Here is a 20,748-nt window from a genome sequence, read left to right on the forward strand (position 1 = left end):
AAGAATAAAAAGTGCCTTTCTTGGCTTGGAGTGCTCTGCTGGTTCAGTAAGAAACTCTCAAAAAAATCTCTAATGCCCTCAAAAGACAGTTTTGGAGGGCTTAATGCTGCCATGAATGATTATAGATTGTATAATAGACTTCATGCACAACAGAATTACACAAAAACAGCAAGATTTATGCCACTACTGTACTCTTACTAAACCAGTGTGTCTAAACATGTGGCGTCTTAGTAACAACATTTAAATCTAAAATAGGACAGTTTGTGATATTGAAAATCTCGGAATGAGATATTTCTTTAATATCTGTTTCATGAATTTTGATGAGTTTCAACACTGCAACAAACACCACCCCTAAACTTATTTCACTGGGGTCAGTTTGAATGTGTGGAAAGTGGAAACCATTGAAAGGTTTCATAATAAATCACTGCAGATTGTAGTGAAGAAGTATATGAGAAAAAATATTCTGTTCATATTCAATTAAAAAAACAGCATTGCAAGAGAGCCTGCTGTTGAGCAAATACACAAAGTGCAACCACCCACGCCTAGATCAGTGGGGATTAAATGTGTGCGTATGTGTGTGTGAGTATGTGTGTATCTTTGTCCACTCTGCTGCTGTTGATCCTTAAATTGGGGCCAGACTGGTGTCAAGGCAGCCGGATTTTTGCTAGATTGGCTCGTCATCTTTTGTCGGGCAAGTCAGCAATCTATTCTGTGCAACAAGCTGACAAGCATATCTCAGACATGTTGACATGTATTTCTAGAAGAGTGCATGGACATTCGCACAAGTCCAAGCACAGACATAAAGAAACAAGGATACTCAAGGCTTACAATGCAAGCCCCCCCCCGTTCAAAAAAAAACCCAAGAAGTGAGTCTGCAGGTACAGAGCTTCCTCTCCTCAGTGTTTCTGTCTCTGCTCTGTTTGAGTTGTTTACACCCTCAGGAAAAGTGTCCCAGATTTTCTAAGAGGAAATGCAGGTCCCCTCCATGTAGATTCACTTGTAAGTGACTCTCACTGTTTTGCACTTTAACAGCTTGAGATGCAGAAAATGCTGTAGTGATGTCAGACGATGGAAACTTGGTGAACAAAACTCAATGGTGGATCAGAATTAAAGAAACACTTTCTGAAGCTTAAATACTCCAAACAATTGACGAACAGCAAAACCCATCTGGATAATTGTTTCCACCACCCTGGAAGAAAGCGAAGGAGAATTTGTACACTCTTCAGGAATAAATTGATTGACGCTTTGACGCTATTGTCAGAAGGAAAGCCTGGAGTTCCTCTTCCCCAGCCAAGAACATGTCACCATCTTCTCATCTTCCAAGAGAAGACTCAGCAGACCCAGCAGAACCCGGAACAACATCGCTGCCCGGTAAAGACTTGCCGACACCTTGGACTAAATCAATAAGCGATTGTCCAGCATCCACCCGAGATTGTCTCTGGTCGAAATTCTACACCTGGAATTCCACTCCTTAAGGGAATCCTTGGAAAATGCTATGCTACAGGACACGGTCAAGTCTTTAACTGCATTAAAAAAAAAAAAGATGATCAATTTCCAGGCCCATAGCACGTGAGATAACCTGATGTTGTCAGGCATCCCAGAATCTGCTGAAGAGGAAGCAGAAGTTACCACTAAAACCTTCATCGAGATCCACCTGAGGCTTCCATAGGACACAGCGAAGAACATCACCTTCCACCGGGTCCATGACCTCAGAGCCAGGAGACCTGGCGCCCAAATATTGTGGCCAAATTCGAACATTTCAAGGAGCAGGTAAAAGGAAAGGAACAAACTTTAGCATAAACAACCAGTTCCCCAAAGAGATCCTGGAGTGACTCAAGGTCCTGTTCCCCATCCAACGCAGCTTCATTTAGAAGGGCCTCTGTGCCGTCATTGCCGTGAACTGGCTCTACATGGACGGACAACTCTACCACGACCCCTACAAGAGACTCATAGACCTGCCACAGATACAGATCAACTTAAAACCCCCGAGTTTCCTAATGTGTTCTCAGCCTGCTATAACTCTAGGCAAAGGAGAATAGCAGTTTTAATACATAAAAATATTAATTCCACAGTACTCAACACAGTTATAGACCCAGGCTTTGCAACTCATTGCGATCTCTTCACAGCAACCGTAGGGGATATACTTTCTTCTCACATGTCCATCACTCCTAATCTCGTCTGGATTATTTCCTAGTCAGCAGCTCACTGTTGAGTGACATTTCAGACACTGAGATAAACCCTATAGCTGTCAGCGATCATGCTCCCGTCTCTTTAACTCTAGTAAATAAGAAGGTCATTCCGCCAAGTAAAAAGCAGAGATTTAATACATCATTGCGTAAAGATGAAGACTTGAGGAAGGGAAAGCTGTGATGAGAGGTAAAATTATTTCATTTTCATCACATAAGAAGAAAAGCGAAAACAAACATATTCAGGAATTAGAAGAAACCATTAAATCATTAGAAGAAGCCTGTGTGTCCTAGCTGGAACAGGAAATGCTGAGCAAAATACGCAAAACTAGAATTCAATGAAATTATTGACCAAAAAACTAAATGCCACTACAAAGATTTCCCTTGCAAAATTTTGAATATGGTAACAGATCAGGTCAGTTTCTAGCTAGTCAGTTAAAAATAAGTAACACGGTATATGACCCTGAAAGAATAAACAACACTTTCAGGGACTTTTACAAAACTTTATATTCACCACAGATAAACCCATCTAAAAACAAAATTGATCTTTTTTTTTTTTTTTTTTTTTTTTACAACATAACCCTTTGGAAATGATCAGACAGTCAAGCAATGGCACTTGGTTCACCGCTGACATCAGGTGAACTGCAGGAAGCCCTGAAAAGCATGCCCAATGAAAAGGCTCCAGGTAGTGATGGATTTCCAGCAGAATTCTATAAAGAATTCTGGAAAATTCTGGATACACACCGTAAAAAAAAAAAATCCTAAAAAACCAATAATATTCTGGCAGCTGGGGCGCCAAAATAATACCAGAAAATAACAGAAAATAACTTTCCCATGAAAATACGGTTATTTTCAGTAATGACAATACAGTTTGTTGCCCTAATTTTACATGGGATTTTGCCTTTTTCAAGTGCTTTTAAACATTAAATTAGGAACATTTTAATCTGATTAAACAATGAAATTACCTATAAACAAGGTCAATGAATGCGGCAATATGAATAATAATACTTAAATGTACAGAAATATACAGTTAACAGTTGGTTTAAATAATAATGGATTGCATTCATGTAGCGCTTTATGAGACCCTCTAAGCGCTTTACAATTCCACTTTACAATTCCCCTCTGGCCATCACCAGTAGGTGGTAGGTGAAGTGTCTTGCCCAAGGACACAACAACTGTAACTGTCCGAGCCGGGGCTCAAACCGGCAACCTTCCGATTACAAGACGAACTGCCAACTCTTGAGCCACGATCGCCCTAAATAACATTATTTGATGTAAAAAAAAGTTTATAAGAATCATTTTATATATTTTTCCATAGTATTACATTTGAATTCAACAGTTCAATCTGTCAAATAACGGACAAATATTTGTGAAATTATGATACATTTGTGAATGTATTTTAACAATCTAAATATGCATATGTACAGACAAATATATTTAAAAAACAAGAAAATTATGTTTTATTAAATTTACAGTGATTTTATGTTATTTTACATTTGAAATGTAAAATCACAGTCTATTTATGTAAATTTAATGATATTCTAGAAAAACTGTACAAAACTGTAAAATACACAGTAAAATACTTTTATATTACAAATTTTTTTTTACAGTGTACGCAAGGCCAAAGTAACAGTAGTATTACAATGTGACAAATCCAGCAACATGACTGGGTTATAAATGGCCCCTGCTTTAGAAAATAACACCACATCTTAGCACAGGATCATCTGATGAGCAGCAGATATCCTGCTTTTCTGAATTATAAAATCATTTTTCACTGTTGTCTTCAGGGTTATAGCAAAACCTTGCTCTTGTAGGAAACTACAGGCAAAAGCTTGGAGTGTGCTTGGAGCAGCAATTTGCCATTATAGCACGTAATCTGACTGAAGGATGAAGCGATCTATTTTCATACAAGCAAAGATGACAAAATGTAGAATTTTTTTTCGTGTCAGGCACACCTTCATTCTTTGCCCTTTCATCTTTTGTGACACCTTGTACTGGGTGGGTGGAAGAGCGTGGCAGAGGTTGTGTTTACTCAGATAAAATGCAGTACAGTGCAGTTTTGGTAGCAGGTTTGGCATGGCATTATGCGGGAGCACCTCCTCTTATCATGAATGCAGGCACGCTCTTTTCCTAGCTTTAATTGATGCCGGATATGGACCATGAATTGTTCAGAATGCCAAAAGCTTGACAAAGGTCTTAGAACATGGCATGGCTTTTAATGAGCTGTTGCCAGAGCATGCTTTTTGCTTCTCTTTTATGTATGAATTATAAATTTAAGGTCACCAAGGCACAGCACTAAAAGAAAATCACATTGAATGGCAGCTCTGGTAAATGACAAGCAATTGGAAATCATTCTGTTGAACACAGCTAAGGTAACAGGTGCTGTACATTTGTTCAGAGAGTTACCAGTTTATATAATACATTCACTGATTAATTGGTAAATTGTGAGCTTTTTGCTTTAGTTGACTGAATCACTGGAGCCCCAACATGGCAGCAAGACTTACATATGAAATCTGAAATGTAAACTTTGTGTGCAAACAACTATAGTGTACTCTAGACTGACTCTAACTCACACAATTTAAATTATTACTAGTAAGACAGATGCTCAAGTGCAAGTACACATGAGTACACATAATCTCCAATGACTGCATTTCACACTCAGCATCATGACTCTGTGTCACTCCTGGTGACCTAAGGGTTAGAAAAAAACAGTTTTTAGTAACAGTTATGAATTTTCATATCTAAATGAAACAGATACGGTATGGACTGAAACATGGTTTGAAATATATTAAAATATATTAGTCTGATCCTGTATTCAAAAGAAGAAAAATGCTCCACTGGAGAAACACAGCAATATTCACATTTTCTCTTGTATTGGCAGCTTCTCCACATCAAGTCTACACATCAGTTGACCCAGACAAATTACAGCTGCCGGTGTTCTGAGAGGCATGTCAGAAGTCGTTATGGATGGTAATGTTATAAAAGCGGCACAACAAGGATATTGTTCACTGCAGTATATAATCTGGATAATAGAACATTGTATGAACAGACATTGATAGGTTTCTAGCTTGAACCTATTCGCTGGAACGTTGAAGGCAATGTAATAACACAGCAAGCAAGACACGAAGTAGGCAAGTTCTTTATGTTTCACGTGCACGGGAGAGAACTGGACAGGCGCCGTTCCTTCGCTTGACCCCAGTTGCTCTCGTCTGCTCCCCCGTAGCACTGCTCTTTTATTGTGGTTCTATGAATATGCATAGGGTCATTAACATATAACAGCGTACCCAGGTATACATGTGAACAAAGAATACCCTGTGTGTGTGTGTGTGTGTGTGTGTGTGTGTGTGTGTGTGTGTGTGTGCGTGTGTGTGTGTGGTCATACAATGACTTCCTAACCCTGCTGGCCTGGAAGTCCAGCAGTTCATCTAAACAAAATGCACTTAGCCTAAAACAGACATAGATACGTTTATCCTACCATAAAACAATAAGACAAGGTACGACCTCTCCCATGCTCCCAGGATGTGGGTGTGAAAGCCAGAGTGCTCTGGAATGCACACAACGTGTGTCTGCAGACTACTAAGGATCAAACTTCTATTAATCTACAACTAATTATAAAACTCTAAGCATATATGAGTAGATATTTCTAAGCATAAATGACAATCAACAATACAAAACCTAACAGACATACTGTAAATATAATGAACAGTTACCCTGCACTTATATCCCACTTTTACTAATGGATATACAGATGACTGACAATTTAAAGGAACATCCCGTTCCCGAACCCTGGAACGGGATGTTGTGGGCTTTTTGCAGTTTGGGACCTCTTTCCCTCTAAGACTGAAGTGGAGCTCCGGATCAGAACATACTTGATCTGAAGGATCACCTTTATCCTATGACAAAATATTTCTTCTGGTGGAAGTTATATTTTCCAAGATGACAGAGGGCATCCACAGGGCACAAGGAGTCAATGAACGGTTTGGTGAGTATGTAAATGAGATTAATAGTTGTTCAACTCCACCTCGTTGAACAACTTTGGGAGATTTTGGACAAAAATGTTAAACAGCTTTCTTCTCTACTGTCATCTAAAACCAAATGAGAGAATCTCTTTTGGAAAACCAGTACTTCTTCTGACCAATAAAAGTCCAGAGACTTGGAACTGTTCTCTGACACGTGGCATGCCTTACAAAGACACTTTATTCTGATTTTCCGACTTTCCCTTTAAATTGTCACTGGTCCTTCACATAAAGCCAGATGTTGGAACTGCACAGAAGTAATCCTGGAACAGCTTGAACTTCTTTTTTTCTTTTTTTGCCACTGCTAGCTCAGAACACCAGGCACTGAAAACACCCAGCTGAAAATGGCTTGACAGCAATTGGAAGTGGGCCATTTTTCCAGCTATTAGATTTGCTAGGATATGGAATGTTAGTATGGTAGTATATGATTCTTAATGACTTAGCTTAATGGCTTAGCTGATAGACCCAGTGCTAATAACAACTACTTTGTCCTCATGTTTTTCTAATAATAGCACTGTGGATATTACCCAGACAGTAATAGTATTAACTTGTACTCCGCTGGTTGTTATTTGTGATTCAGGACTTTAATCAGAAGACTTTGGTGTTTGGTCAGTGTGGTATTTATCCCACCCCTCCATCTTCACTGTGATTAGAGTGTTGGTGGAATAAAGTACATGGTACTATCACTGCAAACCATTAAAAACATGTGCTGGCCTCAGGAAAAAACAAAGGACACACCACTTTAATGGATAAAATTAGAAGGACTTATTTTTCCTTCTTGAAACTGGACTGCAGAATCACCATTTCACAATGTCCATCTCTGCTGAAACCTTGCTGACAAGCAGCTAAAGCACTCAGCCTGAACGTCTGTGCATGAGGGGAAAACAGCAGAGGATTCCCCAACAGTCTGTCTCCCTCTGAAAATAAAATGTGGCATGGCTACAGCTGGAAGGCTGAGTGAGGCAGCCAGTCAGCCAGAAAGGAACCATGAAACCAAGTAGCCTGCCAGCGGTTCAATCATAAGCCATATCCTGTCGATCATGCAGTTAACGAGTTTGCTTTGAAAAGCAAACAAGCCAAATGCTAAATTTAAACAAGGTGGAAATGCACAGAAATGGTGACACTATAACTAATGCTGCAGATAAATTGGTGGTTGGGTACATTAGGCATGGATGGGACTGCCATATTTCAGCTCGTAGTTATCACCTGCAGTTCCAACTGCCAAGGGCTGAAGCAGGATTCAAGTGCATGTTAATCTGCTTCAATATCACAAATGAACAAACACAGTGTAGGGGTATGGATACTAATACCTTAGCAATATCATCTCATGACCCGTTTTATGATCCCATAATCTGTTTTTATTCATTTTTATAAACTGGCTCTAGTAAAACCCCTATTAAATATTCAGATTTGATGAAGATCTACCACTTCAAATCAGTACCCTGACAAGTCTATACCTGATAACGTATAAACAGTCTAATGTTTATCGCAATCCACATCTAAAAACAAATACAACTTGGCAAGGCCAATTTTACGATTGATCCTGATACTGGGCTATGTTTTGTCGCAGTTCCTCTGCTATTTCTTCCTATTCTTGGATGCAGAGAAAACGTCCTGCAGGGGTGGGATTTGAAGATGTTACAGCCAAGGCCCATAGCAGCAGGTATGTTCCATGTTCAACCTCCCTCCATGTTTGAGTCTCCCAGTTCACCAGCTCTCATTTTCTTGACCCTGGTTCCCCAGTAGTGTGCTTTAGAACAACTCCAAAACTAAATTCACAGAAGACCAAATTTATCAAAACTCCTCTTTAGCACAGTGGCACAAACAACTCACAACAGGCAGTGTTTCAGTGTGGCAAGTTCTCTTGATTCTGTAGGGAAAACCTGTTCACCTGAAGGCTCACATCAGCCCTCACTGTGCAACTCTGGAAAAAAGGTCAATTCTAAGTGCTTGATGCCACTTTTCACTCACTTGCCTATACAGTTAAGCTCTTTGCTGATGTTCACTCTTGGAAAAATACAATACTTCCACCCAGAGGGGCCAGAACTGTAAAACGACTTATGCATGATGGACAAGTGGCATTTAATACAAGAGTACGTCATGAGATTTTAAGTTCAAGATCTTCAGCGGTTTCTTGTGTTCTTATCTGTTCTATCAATACGCTATACAACAGCAAGCTTCCTTTCCCCGTGTGAATATTTCTTTTTAGTGGAATACTGTGTGTGGGTGTATCACACAGATACTTCCTCTGACCTGCTGGCCTCTGCAGTGAAGCTGTGGTATTGTAACCACAAGATGGTGCAGCAAACAGTTATAAGCAACAGGTCAGAACTACAGCATTCGTTGTACTGCTTAAAAAGAGATTTCTTTCCAGAACAAGTGTAATCTCACACACTCAAAAAGCAAATATGAAGATTTTGCAGGAGGTTTGAGGAATGCAGCTCTTTCGCTGGCAAACTATTTACCGCATAGCATGTGTACACATAAATATACTTGCCCTGGAAATTGCAGTTTGTTGTGCTCCTATAGTAGCTGTTGTGTCAACTGGCTCACAGTGTGAACAGCCACATACACACTGGAGACCAGGTTTGGCTTTGATTTAAGAGAATTAATTCACATGATTTACAACCTTTCTGTAGGAGCCCTCACTATATTGATTTTTATAACTCCAGGGGTGAAGCTTGATAAAATGTTACTTTCATTTCATGGGTGGAAACAGAAAAGGAAGAAGGATGCTTGTGGAGGTAAAGAGAGGATTGCAGCTATTACACCTGCAGGCAGGCTGAACACTGAGGGCTTTTCTGTCACAGCAAAAGAACCTTCATCCTTCACACGTACACCCCCACACTTTGCTCGAGCTCCTGAGAACATTTTGAGCAAGACTTAAAACTGCAACAACGTGGGCATGACACAAAAGTCTTTCTGAAGCTTGAACCCCTATAAAACATCCATAACCATCAAAACCTCCATGGATCATTCCTTCATGTTAAATACCATTGAGGATAAACCAAAATAAGTAGCTATAGTACACTACTCAGCTACTACATGAAATCCAACATGACTGCCAGATGTTGAGTAGGCCCGTAAATAGGTCATGATGCAAAACCTGATCTTACACCTCAAAGCATGGACTATGCAAAACCCAAAGGAATCATGTAGTATCCAGCACAGCGAAGGTAGTTGCAAGGCTTCCCGCCTAGAGATGCACTGATTGCAATTTTTTTAAAGTGCTGAACCACATGACCCTGAATCCTCCCTTAGTTATGCTGCAATAGACCCAGGCTGATGCACATGATGTGCTGAGTATTTCTTCTTCACTCACCTCTTTTTACTCTCTCTGTGTTTGCACCACTCTGAATTTAATCATTACTTTAAACTTGGGCTCTCTTCCACAGTGTGTCTTTGGTCCTGTCTTCCTCCCCTCACCCATAACCCACTGTGGCAGATGGCTGCCCCTCCCTGAGCCTGGTTCTGCCGGAGGTTTCTTTCCTACTAAAACAGAGTTTTTCCTTCCCACTGTCCCGAAATGGTTGCTCATAGGGGGTCATCTTATTATTGGAATTTTCTCTCTGTTATTGTAGGGTCTTTACTTTACAATATGAAGAGCCTTGAGGTGACTGTTGTTCTGATTTGGTGTTATATAAATAAAACTGAACTGAAGAACATTCTCATATAAGTAAAATAAAAATTTAAAATATTATTAAATTAATTACATTTTATAAATATTACATTGAAAGCACAGTGGCATGGTGGTTACCACTTTTGCCTGACTGCATGGGATGGAGTGTGGAGTTTATATGTTCTCTCCATGTTTGCGTGGGTCATCTCCTGACTGCGGCTTCCTCCAACAGTCCAAAGATGTTCATTTCATGACTTCAAAGATTTCATGAGGCTAGGCTAATTGGTGGCTCTAAACTACACATAGGTGTGAATGCTTGTCTGTCTTTCTTTGTTTGCTGATAATGAGGCTTCTGACTTGTGGCTGGCTCTTAGTGCTGGACAGCTTTAGCTTTAGCCAGTTTACCTTTGCTAACCTTTTTAAAATTTTCATGCTTAGCTGGGCGAGGGGGATGATGAGATTATTTGACTTGTTGTTACAAATGTTTTCACGTTGTCGTGCTCGTCCCCCGCAGTTTACTGGCAAACTTTGTGTCTTCACTCCAGCGAAGAGCTTCTACGCTAACCACATGCTAACGTGTGGGGGTGAGTTTGCACGACTCTTTGCCTGTGCCACTGTGTGCATTTTGTGCCTACATGAAATGGACAGGCTCATTATCAGGCACGATCAGAGGCTCGTCTGAGCAAAGCACAGCGGAAATAAGTCTAAAGGTTGGTCATCTCGCCACCAAATGGTCAGTCAGAGTGAGATCCAGAGGCCAAGTCAACATCTTGAACGCTGTTCCTCAAAACATTTCCTGAACAGGTTTTTACTGTATGATAGAGTCCTTTATCCTGATGAATTGAGGCACTGCTATCAGGGACTGCTGTTACTGTTAGTGGTGGATGTGATATGTCACGCAGCAAATACCAAGCTAAAGCCCAACATTTTCTTTTGTTTACTTTTTAAAAACTTTTTTATGTTTGCAAAAATGTCTCCATTTTCAGATTGACCCCCCCCCCCCCCACACACACACACACACACACCAACATGGATTAGGTAGCCCTCTTCCATTTCTCCACACTCAGGTTTTGATGCTTACATCCCCATTGTAGAAGCTTTAGATGGTTCACCATGGGTATGGGCACTCTAAGGCTACACTAACCTATTTGCAGTGAGTCGATTCATTGTTATGAGATCTTTCTATCATTAAGTCTTTTTTGCTGTAGTAATTCAATTTCACTGTGCTAAATATAAGACACAAATTTATAATTTAAATACTTCAGCAATGAAAAACATGAGAAAAAAACAAAAAAACAAAAACTACTTGATATGTGCAGCCCCTCACAGACAATCTTCTTTTCTGGAAGAAGTGCCTGTAGCAATGAAGTCACTTTTATTAACCTGCAAGTGGTAATTTTATCATATGACATTTAATATTTATCTTTTTACCTGACGCAGAGCGACCTGCTGTGATGACCCCTTGTGAATAAGAGAGCAGCCACAAGTAGCTTTGCCTGATCTTATTATTTGGTAATATTCCAATATGTGGTGTAGATATTACAGAGGAGGCAAATGATGGTTCTACTTTAAATATTTTTTTTAAAGGTTTGCTTTACTTTCTTTGCTTTTACTGTCTCCCAAAAGGCTGAACAAGCCAAGCTGCTAATGAAATACACGTGATAACAGAACTAAAGTTGCAAAATAGTTAGCCGAAAGAAGTGCTGAGTTCATGGTCTGGGGTAAATTTGCAAATGATATGCATTATGTTTCTGTTGGGATACTGAGTTCCCGAGTACTACTTGTAGCTTTACAAGCCCTCATCTGTCCACTGCTCATTTGCACATAACAAGGCTCTAGAGGCAATAAGCACCATTGTGCCATTTGTATTTGCATGGTACTTGACATTTACACACTGGGAAAGCAATTAGGCCAGAACTAGGGCCATTAATACAGTGAACAGACTAGATGTGTTTGCTCTCATAGCTACCTCGATATGCATTCACAGAGAAATGAAAAAGATGCCATCTGCATTTCTATACTAACATTTCCTCTGTGGGTCTCAGAGAGGAATAAAGATGAAATTCACAGTTGAATTCACAGTTCAATGCGCCTACTCTTCTTCTGTTCTCCTTATTTTGCTGCTCAGCGATGTAAACATATCTTACGCTCACACACACAAAACCTCGCGTAATTTGATTTATCCATCGAGGCCTGAATCTAAGCAGCCTCAACTTTAAACGTGCAATTTCAAGTCTTTTAAAAGATAATAACAAGATAATCCAGACAAGAGCGTTGGAAACAAGACATTACAGCAGGCTGAGTAAATGTTGGTCTAAAAAGCAGTTACTGCCAATGCCTACCTATGACATATTCCCAAATTCCCAAAGTATTGGAACGTTTCTGCTTGGAAAACAGTATTTCTAGTAAGTAATCATGAAAGTTTATTCAAATAAAAAGGAAATATGCAATATTGGGCAACGGTTGGGGATCAGTGTAATCAACAGTGAACTGTTTGTATGTGATACTTTCCAAGAGTTGTAGTTTATCAAATGATTTAGTGGGGGCCAAAGGCAGTAACTAAAACCACATGGAGGCTTTTATTACAGAAGTAATTTAAAGTTGACCAAGTTTTAGTGCAGGGGTGGGCAATTTATTTTCCCAAGGGGCCACATGAGAAACTGGGACTGTTGTGGAAGGCTGCACGAGTAAGCCGAACTCAATTCTGCTCTGTAATATTTCTACTAACAATTAATTGACTTAATAACAAGCTTAGCTGACAGCTGTTGGGTTTGAATTTTATGTTGCAGAGTTAAATAAAAAATCTTTGGATGCTCAGTAACCTAACCAAATAATTCCATCTGTTTTTAGGCTTTTATTTCCTTATACAACAAAATAATATTTTAGAAGTTGCTAATCTGCTGTATTTATGCCAAAACATTGATGGTTTTGTTAAATAAAGGTGAAGGTTTTTAGCTGAATGAACAACTGATAAATGGGGGCAATTCGCACAGGTTGTCTGCACTTGTGGGCACGCTACACTGGTTATATTGATCACAGCAGGGCTTTCCCTGCTGCACACCTTGGAGTTCCCTCATCAACACCCGCCCCCTTCCCCCCTCCTTTTTTTCTTGCTTCAAACCCTCATTCTCTGAACCAGTGCACTGCTTCTACTTTTTCCAGCCTGCTGCCTTCCCATTATCTTTCAGATGCACACAGTAGCTCTCCCTCCAGCATCCTTATCAAACCAACTAACTGCTTGTGTGTTGGTCAGTTAATTTTAACAAAGATGTAAGGATTATCTTGGATGGATAAGGGAGGCAGTGCAAGCCTGACAGATCGATAGCTGGATATTGGCCACCGCGGTCGAAAGTCTGCCTACTGTGGAGGAAAAATATAGATGAAGATACTTATATAAGGAAACATTTTTTAAAGGAAAAGAAGAAAGTATTTGAGATTCATGAGGTATGCATCCGGAAACTAACAAAAAGAAGTACATACAGAGGTATATATATATTTTTATATTTGTGCAGTTATGATCTTGAATTGTTGGAAAACTGTTAATAATGTTAATTTGTCAATGTGTATTAACTTCAATAAAAATGTAATTCAACCACTCTCAATATTTCATCAAAGCAATGAAACGTATTACATTAATTACATGTAAATACTTTTTTGGCAACATCGTGGTTTCCACTGCTGTCTTGTAGCAAGAAGGTCTTAGGTTTGAATCCAGTGGTGGGCTGGGTCCTTTCTGTGTAAGGTTTGCATGTTCTCCGTGTGCCTGGTTTTCTCCAGGTTTTCCAGCTTCCTCCCACAGTCCAAAGTTGAGTGTTATATTAGTTGATGAAACTGGCCATAGGCGTTTATGTGACTGGAAATGATTGCCTGTCTCTCTATGATAGCCCTCCCACAGACTGGTGACCTGTCTTGGGTGTGCCCTGCTCTAAGGCAGCTAGGACAGGCCTCGGGATGACTGGATAGCAGTGATGGGAATAACGGCGTTACAAGTAACGGTAACGAGTGATCTAACTAATTACTATTTCTATCGTTACAACGCTGTTACCATTACTAACAAGAAAATGCGGTGCGGTCACATTACTATTTTTCAACAAACAGACGGTTGAAGCTGTCTTCAGCTTACCGCATCTTATATCAGTTGCAAACAATCGCATCAGTGCTGCTGTTTGACTGAGGAAGAATATAGTAGTCGTGGTAAGCCAATCACACGACCACTGTAAGATGACAAAGCAACAAGGTGACATATACCAGTTTTTAAATTGTGTTGATAGGCCACGTAAAACCAGAGTCAGGATAAACAATATATACGCGGCGTTTTTTCCTGAATAGTTTCGTCACGTTTACTGTCTAAGGACAGCGCTAGCAAATACTCTCTGCTTATGACCAAAAAAACCCCAAAACAAAACAAAAAACAGCCCTTTCGTGTTGGTGGAAAAATGCACCAAGATGACAAATCAAAAATGATATGGCAACATGACATTTGGTTGTTTAGGAAGAGGGGGGAAGTTTTAGGAGTGATGGCGAGAGAGAGAGAGAGCTAGAGAGAGAGAGAGAGAGACAGCAGAAAAAGAGAGAGAGCGAGTTTTGAGATGTGAGAGATTTGTGACGGTTAGCATGTTTGGAGTGTGTAGTTAATGTGTTGTCTTGTGTAGTTAGCGTGTAGCGTTGTAGATAGTTTTGTGTTGTGTGTCAGAACAATGTCTGATTTTAGATCAATTGTGTTAATACAGTATGTCAAAATGAAAACATAACTGTAAATTCAGACACGTGAGGTTGTGCTACAACCAAACAAGGCAAAGTAAATAGTTTTTAAAGGTGAAATGTAGAGGGAAAATCAAAAGTAGCTAAAAATGGCCAGTTATACCCTGGACCCCAGAGGGTTAAACTTTTTTTTTTTTAAAGTAACGCAATAGTTACTTTTCAAGTAATTAATTACTTTTAGAATCTTGTAACTCAGTTACTTTTTTGAAGAAGTAACTAGTAACTATAATTAATTACTTTTTCAAAGTAACTTGCCCAACACTGCTGGATAGATGGATTTCACCTTTACTGTTGCTTTTTCAGAAGGAAATTTTGTTGGATTGACAACATTAAACTGTGTTTGTGTAACTACATGGCTAGCTGCATCTCAGTCAGTTGTTAGCATTTCCATAAATGCATGACTGTCCCAATATATACAGGTTAAATAACTTTGCACCTTTGTGAACAGACAAATGCATTTTTATAGAAGGAAAACAATTCAACATGGTAACTGGTCAAGTTGTCTGCAGCATGAGACAGGAAGTAGGGAATGATGCATATACAGTATAACCAATAGCTATACAGTTGGAGTTAGAGAAGGCTTTGGTCTTTGAGAGAGCACTTCAAAAATCTGAGAAGGAAGAAATGTTCTGCTGGCATAATTCATGTCAGTTAAAGTGACTACCAAAAAGTAAAAATAATGCTGGAGCAAAGTAAAAGTGCATCAACAAATATGCTGGTGTGAGATAATCAGCAGAGTGACTGTGGACAAAAGTTAGGTTGTAAAGTATGATTGAATGCTAATCTAAATAGCTGCTAGCCAAGAAGCTAACAAATGAGCCCCTTAAAATGCAGAAGCTGAAGCAAATTAGCTAATGCAAGCACAATTTCTGACTCTGTGCTCCTGTAATCCAGTGTGCTATTGAAGGAAAGCTTGCAGGGATCTCATTGCATTTTATTCACTCATAAATATGTGTGAGGTAAACCAGTGATGCAGAAAACAGCTGCTCTTAATTGCCTTAAATGAACAGTGGTTAAGGGAGAGGCTAACAGACCTTAAGCTGTTGTTATAAAAAGAGATGAAGGACAAATTAGTGTTGTTTATTTGAGACTTATTGTTCAGAGAGTAAATCCAAAGATACTGTGGCAAGTGTCCTTATTTGGACTGGGTAACCCCCAGCTACGCCGAAAAACTCTCCTTTGCGCTGCCACAGTGCAAGCTGCGCTCCATAGAGCACATTGAACTGACACGATCCAGCAAAGAAGGAAAATGTCTGACAAAAAAGAATCAAATCTGTGCAATATCATAACGAGCCAAGAGCATAAAGTCATTAATAACAGCAATGTTAAATGGCTGAAGGACCAGTCGATCTATTCTTATCTTGCCTCGGCCCCTACCAGCAGTTCACCAGTTCAGCTTTGACACCCACCTCCAACCTTGTTGTTCATTAATGCATGAAGCAGCTCTCCCTCCAGCCCCTACAACCACTTTCTTTCCTGACACTGCCACTGCATTAAAGGTGGGTGAGTGAAACTCTTTAGAAATAATGAGCCCAACACCCCCCTTCCCCACAAAACCAGCCCCAGCACCTCAGCTCTGAGACTTACTCTCTTCCAGAGGCAAGATCATGTGAGTCATCATCACAGTATATGTAGATATTTGGGAATATGAAAATAATAATGTTGCCAACATATTAAGTTTTTTGGGGGGGTGTTTTTAAATGTAATCCAGTTTGTTAAATTACATCATAGGAACTTTAGATAAGCATGGTTTATAACAAATAACATCAGAGATCATTTTCAGTCTTGGCAGGTTTGCAGACACCATCAACAAAACTGTTAACTCAAAGCCATCTGCTGGCTTACGGGGTTGCATATACACTAAACAAACACACGTGCACACTTGCAGACACATGTGAACTCATACACATTGGGTGTTATAATGTTGTTTGTATCTTCTTCATACTGCATATTGATTTTAACTTTTTACACCCTGGAAGGTTTATTCATGCGTCTTGCTATAGCTGGCAAGGAAATGCAATAAGTTCAAGTATTTTAACAGGCAGTCTGACAGCCACCTTTGCCCATCCATACATCCATCCATTTTCTGCCACTTTGCAGGTTGCAGTGATAGCAATCTATCCCAAGAAGCCAAGCCCTCCATCTCCCTGCCCATCTCTTCCAGGGAACACTGAGGAGTTCTGCAGCCAGCCAAGAGCCATCCTAGTCTGATGATCAATCCAACTTAACTGGCTCCTTTTGATGTGGAGGAGTAAGAGTCCCTCCTGAATGACCAAACTCCTCACCCTGTCGTTAAGGGAAAGCTCATTTACAGCACTTGTATCTGCAGTCTCACTCTGTCACTACCCAGAGCTCATGGTCATAGATCAGAGCATGAACACAGACTGACTGGTAAATCATCCGTTTTGCATCCATGCTCAGCTCTCTTTTCACCACGACAGACCAATACAGCGTCCGCATCACTGCAGATGGCTGCCCCTCCCTGAGGTTGTTTCTGCTGAACATTTCTTCCAGTTAAAAGGGAGTTTTTCCTTGCCACTGTCGCCAAGTGCTTGCTAATAGTGGTCTGATTGTTGGGTTTTTTTTTTATTATTGTAGGGTCTTTACCTTACAATATAAAAAGCCTTGAGGCAGACTGTTGTTGGGATTTGGCTATTTCAACAATTATTCCAGGATGAGCTTGTCAATATATAGATATAAACATAGATATAGATATAAAATACAAAATTCTGCACTCATGACATGCCATGTCTTTTGTGTTAGCAAAATGGCAGAAAATTTGAGCATATCAGTATTAAAAAAACACAAGGTTTGATTATCTCATTACCAAAGTTGTCAGGAAAATATAAAATACATAAATCTAATGGTCTGCTGCCTTCAGTGTTCTTGAAGGACCAACTTCAGTTAATCCCATGCAAGCTGCTGTTCTCTTATTCTGCCTACACACAACCACCATTCACCTTCATTTTCATATTGATGTAAAGTGAAGGAGCCCTCACATCAAGCTCATCGGAGCTTTCATACATTCTGAATTGGGCACTACAGGAAATAGATGCCCTCAGTCTTCTGTGTTCATGCAGCTGATGACACAGCTTTTAACAAGTGAAGCTAAAACTGCTGCACTGCTCCACTTTGGCCCTCTCAAGGATTCCATTTCTAAAAGGAACACTCAAGTAATGTGGCAAGTCATTTTGACAATCATGAAAGGTAGCACTAACAAGTGCAGGCTGCTGATAAAGGAAGGCTGCAGTGAGAGACTCTAGTGAAGTGAGGGGATGGGGAACTAGTTCTAAAGAAAACCAGCCGACCATGAAATGCTGAACCTTTACACTTGAGAGATGGCAACAGACTGTATTAGCAGGACTGAAACATGACAACAAAATCAGCGCTAGGGAGTTGCATTCTGCGGCACCACAATTTCATCATGTATAACAAAAAACTATATAATCCAACACTTCCTTGTTTGGTTTTAGGGATTTAGTATGGTAGTCCCTGCAGAATAATCATAATTAATGATTTATGTTTTATCTCATTTGAATGTGTCTGTTTTTGCACCAGGAGCTCTATTACAGTCATCTGGAGACTTTCAGCAATCCTGTTTCTGCTACCTTCCACCAGTACAACAAGTTGGGAGAATTGCTTTGCTGTTATTACATTTCGAAAGTATCCCTGATCCAGGGAGGAGCCTGGAGGAGAAATTAGAAAGGAGTTTATTGGCTCAGATACAAAAGGAGCAGATTGAAAAGGGGGTGAGATGATTGAACTCTTCTTTATTCCATGGTGTGTCCTTTGTGCCAGGCTGTGCAGTCACTTTGATGTTATCTCTGTCATTTGAGCTCCATACTGCACCTTGGGTGCCTCACACAAAAGAATATGATGCACCACCAGAGGCCATGAATGGGCTTCCCATCTATTTTCTGCAAGAGGGAAACTCTCCTTTTGATCCGCCTCGAGTGTCACTCATTATCAAAGTATACCATTGCGGTAAAAGCCTCAGAAATGCATTTAATATGTAAAAGAATACTGTACAACTGGCCAAGTGAATACTGATTAATTAAACTAACCTCGCTTCAGGGAACTTACTAAAGAACACTTTTTTCCAATAACAACAGCTTGTTTTTCACTGTTTTTCAGTGTCCTGTGTTTGTCTCCAATCAGCATGTTTTTGTGCATTATCGTAACCATCAAAGAAGCTTCTGAAAATGTGAGTGCACTAAAATCAAATACGCCTAATCGGTAGAAAAAGGTCGACTGTCAGATTGTCGCTTGTGAAGGAACACCGTGATAATGGGAGGAACGGTTGCACCTTTCTTTCAAAAGGAGAAGAGCAGCGGCAGAAAGGAGGGGGTGGTGAAGATGGAGGAGGATGAAGAACATCTTACTGAGCTGCCATTAGTGGTCTAATTCACACACTAAGAATCAAAAAGAGACCTTTGAGTGGGTGGTTGGATTGTTGAGGGCTGATCAGAACCTCCATTAGCACAGAAATAAGCTGCAAATGGAACAGAGGAGCTGCGTGAAAAAAAGAGAAGGGCCAACGGTGTTGAAGGAACACAGTGCTCCGGCCAGGCAGAGCCAGACCCACTTCACAGCACTTCTGTTCAGCTAAACATGTCAAGAGGCTGAAGGATAAAATACCAACCACACAGAGGGATGAGAAACTCAAAGCTAACTCGCATTCCTATTACAGGTTCTTATTACTGTAGGTTAGAATCCCAAGCAATCGTGATAACACAATGTGTCAAGCACTGACAAACTGCATCTATATTAGAGTGAAGCTTTGTTTATTGAGCTGTGAAAAAAGTGTCACAGCTCCTCCATGACTGAACTAAATTTGCTAAAAGTTGCTATCCCCTTCAAGGCTGTCTCCTTGTGAAGCAATGCACTACTCCCAGCTATCCTGCTGAACTTGGATCACTGCTTTGATGACTGCCACTGTGTCAAAACATACACAGCTTGATTTGCAAAGTTCTAAATATGCTGATTAGTGAGTTAGGAGTCAGTGAGGACTGTGTTGGTCTTACCAAAAAAACTGCCGTGAGCAGAGACACGATGGCACCACTAGCATGTATCAAAGTCTGGTCATTAGTGGCAAATGTCCTCTTTCACACTTTTCACTAAATTACAACAGAGCTCTATGCTGAGAATCTCACCCTCAGGGACAAATTTATGAGTCGCAGTTTCAGTGTTGTACTCTTGACTTGATTTGAGTCACTGTCAGAGGACAGGGTGGATGAGCAAGACTGGATGCACCGCTTTAAGGTTTGGAAACTGAACGGCTCCAACTCAGAAACCTGATGTCGCAGCAAAAGACCAGCGATGATTCTTGGGATGAAAGTTGTTAGTTAGTTGCATATAGAAGTTAGTGTTTGAGGTCTATGGTGAAATGGCAGCTTCACACGTGCAAGTTATGAGAAGAGTACTTTCAAAGGACTATACAGAACAGCAAGAGCACTGGAAGAAGTTAAGCACTTCAAAAAAAGTTGGTCAGATTGAAATTGGTACAGGTTTTGAATTTTCTGGATGGATTTCTGGAATTTCTTTGAGCACATTCTTATATTTACACAACTGCCGTGCTCAAAGTTTACTTTACTTTTATGCCGGTTTAATGCAATATCATTCTGTGAACTGGAGCACATGCAAAAGAATTGAAAATGTATAAATGTGCAAACTGTGTAAGTATATGGTGAAAAAAACATCTCAATGAGAACAAGTGTCTTAATTAAAGTATGTGTTTACACGAGAAAAGGGCTCCCTGCATTTAACAAATTGTGGAATCGTGTCTTTTTGTGTGTTCTGATAGTTAGCACGGTTTCATTTATAATCCCTACTGTGCAATTCTATAACAAGAGCCACAGGATTCTAGGTCAATCCTCTCAAATGAATTTCATTTTTTGGCCTAAGTCAAGCAGTGATTAAGCAGAGGGGAATTCTACTATATACTTGAAGAATGCTCGTGCATGGTACAGTAAGAGAAGTAGCCTCTGTAAACCTCTACGGTAATGAATGAGGAATAAAAAAAGGCAATTCCCAGTCTATGCTCTGAGCATTAGGAACATGTGCAGAGCAGGAGGTGACGAGACAGTGATTCTGATGGATATCCCTGTCCAGCAGAGGGTCACTCCTCCCAATGTTCTTTCTGCTGATTGATTTGAGTGACTGGGAG

At 40.1% G+C, this 20,748-nt stretch overlaps 1 protein-coding gene across 5 annotated transcripts in view; it reads right to left on the reverse strand.

Annotated features, from left to right (window-relative positions):
• The window catches only part of fgf14 (fibroblast growth factor 14), a 105,587-nt gene that overhangs the window by 10,173 nt on the left and 74,666 nt on the right, over window positions 1-20,748 (reverse strand). The window lies entirely within an intron of this gene.

This window comes from Pelmatolapia mariae, linkage group LG16_19 (assembly GCF_036321145.2).
Source record: "Pelmatolapia mariae isolate MD_Pm_ZW linkage group LG16_19, Pm_UMD_F_2, whole genome shotgun sequence".
In the NCBI taxonomy this organism is placed as follows: Eukaryota; Metazoa; Chordata; class Actinopteri; order Cichliformes; family Cichlidae; genus Pelmatolapia; species Pelmatolapia mariae.